Here is a 7,741-nt window from a genome sequence, read left to right on the forward strand (position 1 = left end):
GAAAAAAAAATCCAACACTTGAAATGTGTAAACAATTATAAACTGTGGGGAGATAATCTGTTTATTTGGTAATCTGCCTGCTACAGAATCATTTGTATTTGTTAAATGTATTTATTTTTTTAATAATTATCTGAACATAGTATGGATAAATGTAATATTAACATTAGAGCCCCTATCTTTGACTCCTATATTTGAAATAAGATGTGTAGTTGAGAGGTGGAGTGGGGGTTAGTGTATTCAGGTACAGCAAAATATCGTATTTTATTGATCAAAAGGTCTTTTGAGTGACCAAGTTACTTCAGACAATTTAAGAAACCCATTTTTACAAGTAATGTGTAAATTTAGTTTTAATACGTGGCTGGTCTGCCTACTTCAAACTTTAAAAAGGGTGCTGCCTTTTTTCTGTGTTTGTTGATTTTGTTTTTGTCCCTGTAAAGAAACTTCTCACAACAACGTCGGCTCCCTTCTGTCAATGCAGTAGGGTTGGGCATAATCGCATCGTGTGCAATTAATCGTCAGAAAAACATTAATCGATTACTTTTTGGCACTTGACGATTAATACAATTAACGCCACCAGGCAGAGTCTGGTCAGAGCTCCTCTCTGCTTCAAATATGATGAACATTAAAAAAAGTTTTGTAATTTATTTATCATCAACACAATTTATAATTTGATGTTTAGCCTGAAGTTTGTAATTTTGACACAATTTGGAACAGATTTTTACGAAGAGTAAATCTTTCCCACTAAATTGGTCATGTGACCAGGACATAAGGGTGTCCAGGGACTCCAGGGCATAAGTCGTCAAATTAATCGTTATCGGCTAAATACCACAATTAATCGTGATTATTTTTTTTGCCAATATTGCCCAACCCTACAATGCAGTACAACAAGTAGCCTGTAGATGGCGCTGCCACCCTTAAGTCTTAACCAGCAAAGAGTTTAGGCCTGTTTGCTGCATCTCAGTGGTTTAATTATTGTTTTGGACTCTTAATTTGCTCAAATTTCAACAGAATGGGCAGCTGCACAAAGAAAAACTCGTTAACATGCGTGCTTGCTGAGCGCAAGTAACACACCAAAGCACAGTTGTTGTTTTTTTTTTTCTTTATCTGCCAAAAATCACCCACAATAATTGGCAAAACTTCCTGTTTATGTTATATAATGTCCCTTAGTGGCTTCTGAAGATACAAAAAGCACATATCAGTCTATTGTTCAAATTAGAATTGAAGTATTTAAAAAAATTACGGTTTCTTTCCCCGTTTTATCAACAAGTGTTGCGGTTGTGGTTAAAATGCTGTATAGAAGCGCAGGTCTTGTGATTTGATGGAACTGAGAAAAGTGTGTCAAGATAGTCGTGCCATCTGAATGTCCCCATATTTCACCTCTTCTCACTTCAGAAAGGCTTTCAAACCCAATTGTACTCATTTGAATCTTTGTTCCTCTGCAGCAATTACAATTCATGCAATAAAAACTTTACCATTTCACTGCCTGTTGAGACAAGTGTGTGTTCTACCTCTTACTTTGATTAGACCCTTCTCTCTCTGGTCTTGTTCATTGTGTAAACTATTAAAGCACTAGTGTTCCTTCAAGAAATGCACATCACCCGCTGTCGTTCATAGCAGTTTTTGACTGGGAAATGATAGTTGTAGCTTTATCGCTCAAAGCTGGAAAATGATGCCACTATGCATGATCTCATGTGAAACTGCCAGACGATCACAGTCAACATGATCTTTATCTGAAAAAATCAGTTATAGCTAGTTTTTGTGTTGCCTAATGCTAATTCATCCCAATGGCTGTCATTAAATAGGATTGTCTCCAAAACTTAATGAATTTTAAATGTACATCCTTTGATTAATTTAAGATTTCTATAAACTTATTCTGTACAAGATCTTTTGCTAAAGCAGGATTGAGTCCAACTTTTAATGCCGAAGTTTGAAGCAAATACCTTGTGCTATGAGTTGTACTTGGAGTATGTCTTGTGAATGACACTCAGGTACTAGCACACCAAATATCATCTCAATATGTGTGAAACTGATTGAATTAGAGCCAATTTTGTGGAGGTGTTTTTAGGTAAGTGGACTGTGGCGGCCATCTTGGATTGTTAATTGTAGAGTTACAGCTAATGACTGTTTCCTGCAAGTTTGATTAAAAAAATCGTCCAGTGGTTCATGATGTATTTTGATAACAGGCACACAAAAAAGCAAATAAAAAAATAAAAAATTAACCTTCACCTTTTATAACATGTAGCCTTCTGGTATAACAAAACTCTTGTGGGCGTTTTTTTGTGAGGCGCGTGGGTGTGACGGAGGAGGGGGCGGAGCGTTCTCGGATACGGCGCGCGCACGAAGAAGCGCGGAGCTCAACAACAGGCTGGCTGGAGTGTGCTGCTGCTGCTGCTGCTGTGGTGAATAATGTAGACTTATCACCGGGAACGACGCTTGCCAGGTAAGATGCTTAAACTTGTACTAAAGTAAAACAAATATATATTAATATTTCTGTGAACCGCACGAGCTTCACTTCACGCTCTCACCGCTCAGATAGTTTCATTCCTGCTGTTTGCTTAAACCTCAAAAAAAAAAAAAAAACTTCACAGCTGACACGATTCGGCGAAAAGAATGAGTACAGTTTTTAAAGTCATAATAATTTAGCTGTGAAAGTGTGTTGCGTGTTTGTGGACGACGGTTTTTCTCCTTTTAACCAGGTCTTTTCAGTTGTTTCCTGCAGTTTCTGAGTCTTTCCACATTTGAGTGTTTATCAGWCAACAGAGCAGAAGCTGCTTCTTTCATGGTGACACGAGTTTATTCTCGGATTACTGAAACGTAAATCTGACCCTTATCTTCTGTTGACTTTTGCCAGTTTTTCAAGGTTTTCTTCTTGTAACGAGTATTTGATAAGGTTTCTTACTTTAGTCTTGTCTGCCTCCTTTTCATTCAACATTTGTGACTCATTCTTTTTTGTAAAAAGATCAGTTTGAACAAGACTTAAGGAACACGACCATGCACACTAACTGCACACCAAAGGTTTTATATAACCTATAGTCTTTTCAAATAATCAGTATTTATTAATTTACCATTTCAAACTGTTGAACCTTTTTTATATTTGTAAGTTGGGAGACTCGGTCCTGTGTGAATGCTTTTAAATGAGGTTAGTCTTTTTAATTTCCCTTTAGGGCAGAGGTGCCCAAAGTGGGGCCCGCCGGCCAAAATTGGCCCACCAAGCCATTTCATTTGGCCCACCAGTAGTTTTTAATTGCCTGTCATCCTCTGTAGAAACTCTGTATTTCCATGTACAGTAATTACATCCAACGGCCCAATGACTAAATAAGGGACTGTAGCACAGATAGCTGACTTTGTCACTGAATTATATTAAGATTATGAATAAAATACAAGAAACCAAAGAAGATATTTACATTAGATTTAAGCACACGTAGATTTGAAAACTTTATAAGACCACAAATACTCATATTTTATCAATATATGAAATGTCCCATGAGCCTTTGCTGCCTGAGCAAGTAAGTGTACAGATTAAAAACACAAACAAACAAAATATGGGCCACTGCACTGGCTCTTGGCTTAATCATAAAAAGTAAAAGCGCCTTAAATGGTAAATGGACTGAACTTATAGAGCGCTTTTCAAGTCCCTCCGGACCCCAAAGCGCTTTACACTAACAGACATTCACCCATTCACACTCACATTCACACACTGATTTGCTTTACTTACTTACTTTACTTAAGAAATATTAGCATTTCCTCTATTATATTATTGCATTTGGCCCGCAGCCTTTGGGTAGATTTTCATTTTGGCCCTCTGAGGGAATAAGTTTGGGCACCCCTGCTTTAGGGTCTATATAGTATCTGTTTTATCATGCACTGAATGTTATTACATGTTTGCAACACAGAGGGGCGCCACTAAGGGGGTGTCAGCGGGGGCAATGGCCACCCCTAGAAAATTGTGCTCTGGACCTCACTTGACCAGACAGTTTTATACTCTTCAAGCTGGTGTACATTTTTAAAAAAAAATTTCCCTAGCTATTTAGAATTAGTAGAACATCATAAACATACAAACATAGTTTTTGAGCAATTAGGGGTCAAAACAAATGATTATGTATTTTATTTAAACGTAAAAATAAAACTCAGCATCTAGTCCAGTGGTTCCCAAACTTTTTATCTTCTGACCCACAAAATATCCATGGCAAAAACTTGTGACCCCAAATATTACTGGTCTGAGTACACRAACTTCGTTAATAACCCTAAAAACACCGGCTTTTTTGAGAATCTAAACAACTTGTACAAAAATATAAATACTTATTTATACTTATTTTGTGTTTTTGTAATAATTATAGTCAAAGTATTACATCAGTAATTATTTTATTACCCTTTAAATTGATTTCTGGAGATTATCCAAGGTGCTTCATGACCCATAATTGGTGGTTCCAAAACTTTTCAGCTTTTGACCCACAAAATAACAGTAGCAGAGACCTGTACCCCCAGCTGTTTTTGGATGATAAACATTTGTATCAGGTCAACTAAACATGGGTAGCCTATAGTAACAATATTTTTATACTACATTTATCCATTTTAAATATACTAACCTTACACCTTTGTAACAACTGGCCAAAATGTAACTAATTTAAAAAATCTTTTCAGGACCCCACCTTGATGTTTCGGGACCCCAGTTTGGGTCCCGACCCCAACTTTTGGAAACACAGATCTAGTCCCCAACATTACGATGAAGGGTCTCAGGAGGCTAAATGTGTAATATATATTTATTTATAAATATCAGTTTAGGAGATAGCAATCTTCAAGAAGCTGAATAGTGACAGTGCTTTTCTCATATTTTCTCGGGGAAAACAACAACAACAACAACAACAACAAAGCTAGAACTATTCCTTAACTCCTAAATTGCTGTTATTTGTCAGATAACTTACATGACAACATAACAAACCTGAACTTCTGTTCTAGCTTTTAGTTTTAGTGTCCCACCCCAGGACCTTTTTGGCCCTCACATGTCCCGTACCATTAAAAAGACTCTGGAGGCACAAACAGTATAATCACATCACTTTCTGCACATTATTTGCGTCATTGCATCACAGCGGTTGATGGGCCACAGTTTTACTGCTTGCCTGAAGATAAATACATAAAAAGTTTTTTTTTTTCCTTTTTTTAAATTGAGAAGTTGTCATTCAGTCAGTGTCAGGTTTATACTGCAAGCAATAACTACACATGGAGGAAGCCCAGTCACTGTGCATTATTCATACTAACACAGTAGGGCTGGACGATAAATTGGTTTAATCGATTAATTCGAATTTGCCATTTATAAAGATTTAATTTTGGGAAAATCGAGATTTTTTTTCTCACCAGTGCACTCTTTGGGGCTTCTGTAGTTCAGAGGTCACCCCACCTGTCCCTCAAGATGCTTGGTACACAACATGACAACATGACAGCTAGCAGGGAGGATCCACTTCCCAAAAAAAGTCACTGTTTCTTCAGTTTTCTGGAACTGGTTAGGTTTTGCAACCTTAGACTTGGAGCAACAAACACCTCACTGCAAAATCTGTTTGAAGACTATTGCTACAAAAAGCAGGAGTACAACAATTTTGTTTCGACACCTGAAACAGAGGCACTCTGTTAAGTGGGAAGCAAAATCGATTAAAATCGAAAATCGAATTTGGGATGAAAAAAATCGGAGATTTTTTTTTTATGGCCACATCGTCCAGCCCTAAAACACAGTGTGAAAGGCAGACATATTGGTAAACTGGTGCTTAGTTGTTAATAAATAGTATTTTTTTTGGTCCTATGTTATCTATTTTAACTTTTTAAAAGTTTGCACACTTGTTTAATGTTGATGTTACACAATAATGGCCACAAGTCCAACTCATCTGAGTTATAATTCCGGGTTAGAAGATAAACCTTATCACATGTCTGTTTTATTTATTTATTTTTTGTTCGGGTTGGTTGATACCACTGACGTGTTGAAGAAAAGAAGGTTCATAACTGAAAAGAATCAACACATCTAAGTCTTCATTCATTCATTCATTCATTCATTCATTCATTCATTCATTCATTCATTCATTCATTCATTCATTCATTCATTCATTCATTCATTCATTCATTCATTTGAATCATAAATAGACCTACTATTATATTACAGACCTTCTCAGGTCTGAGAAGGTGGTGAAGACTTGATTTGAAGATGTTTGTGGAGCACACACAAGGAAAGTCAGCGTTAGATTTCCACCAACAGAGAAAATCCACATCTTCAACGATCACAGGTTCTCACAGTTATGCCTTCTGCTCGCTCTCCCAGAGTGCAACTTGTTTTATTTATGTTTTTTTTTTAAGATAGTGAAATCTTACCGTTTTCAGGTTTTATAGTTTTGTTCTGCTCTTCAGCCTCAGCTCTAGTGGCTGCTGCGCTACCGTGAAAGGTTGTGATGGTAATAAATGCATTGTGTTCTTGTTTTCATGGTGTACGCAATTTGACAGAGTTCTGTTACAGACACTTAAATGTACATTCATGAATCTATACACAGTACTTGACCTTGGTGGAAAACTTTTAGTCAAGAAGAGGTTTGAAAGAGAATTGGAACAGATAACGATGCCGGATGCAGCTGGAGAATTACTTATCATGACAAACCTAAATACCTACAGTATAGGTCTGTCTTTCTTTACTCAACTTGAAAAGCTTCATCTGGAAAAATGACTATTAGACCACACCCATGTCTTTTCTTCAGATCAAAGTAAGCGAAGGGTGGAACTGAGCTTGTGGTAGTGGTTGTGTAGTTGTACATAACTAAAATATTAGAAATAGTATCAGTCCTGGATGGAACTTTTGTTTTAAGTTTGCAAAGAATGAGGAAAACAATTCAGCCCATGAACTTGATAAATGTTCAGGGTACACGTGAGACCAAACATAAAATTATTAAAAATGGAAGAAGTACATTTCCTATGTTTTTAATTGTATGTTGTTGATATGAATTTAACATCTTCAAAGACATCTTATATAAAAAGTAGAAAAACATAGTTTATTGATTTTTTTATGAGCAAATTTCAAACAAAAGACAGTCACAGTACAGTAGTTTGTCTACTTGTTTCTGAAATATTAACAAAAATGTATATAACAACAAGGTATCAAAACAGACAAATAATGCTCTCAAAAATATTTTACCTCATATGTGAAGGAAGAAAAAACATTAGAGAAATGGCCTTTTCCGTAAAAATGCAGCGTGAACACTCTGTTGAATGAGCTGACTGAAATTTACTGAAGAAGCAACAAGTTGTTTAAACTTTTGAGAAATTTCTAGCTAAAAACCAAATAAGCTAAATTCTAGTAAAAGTGTCAACATACTAAATAAACATAGCAAATCACTTTATAAAAGGTAATTAGTAAAAGACTAGCTAAAAGCTAACCGCAGGAAAAGGCTAACTAAAAGCAAAAGTTTAAATAAATTTCTAGCTAGTAGCCAAAATTAGCTCAAGGTTAGCTAAAAGTAGCAGAACAGTTGAAAAAGTAGCTCATAGCTGGCTAAAAGTAACAGAAGCAAAATTCACAAAATGCTAGCTAAAAGCTAAAGTAGCTAAACAGTAGCTGAAATTAAAAAGAAGCACATGAAGACAAAACTGAGCAATTACACCAAAGCAGATTTCAAATAGAACAATGGGCCTCATGCAAGAACATGTTCGTATTCTTATCCTAAATTTCTCTTACTTTTGTTCGTACAAAGGGTTCGTACGAACATGTCACGTC

General features: G+C 36.1%; 1 protein-coding gene across 1 annotated transcript in view; it reads left to right on the forward strand.

Moving 5' to 3' along the window:
• Window positions 1–2,313: 2,313 nt before the first annotated feature.
• adcy7 (adenylate cyclase 7) overlaps window positions 2,314–7,741 on the forward strand; it is a gene marked incomplete in the record, with an annotated part of 74,861 nt that continues 69,433 nt past the window's right edge. Inside the window, 1 exon segment of the mRNA XM_014021800.1 lies at window positions 2,314–2,440.

Source organism: Austrofundulus limnaeus, unplaced genomic scaffold (genome assembly GCF_001266775.1).
Source record: "Austrofundulus limnaeus strain Quisiro unplaced genomic scaffold, Austrofundulus_limnaeus-1.0 Scaffold306, whole genome shotgun sequence".
In the NCBI taxonomy this organism is placed as follows: Eukaryota; Metazoa; Chordata; class Actinopteri; order Cyprinodontiformes; family Rivulidae; genus Austrofundulus; species Austrofundulus limnaeus.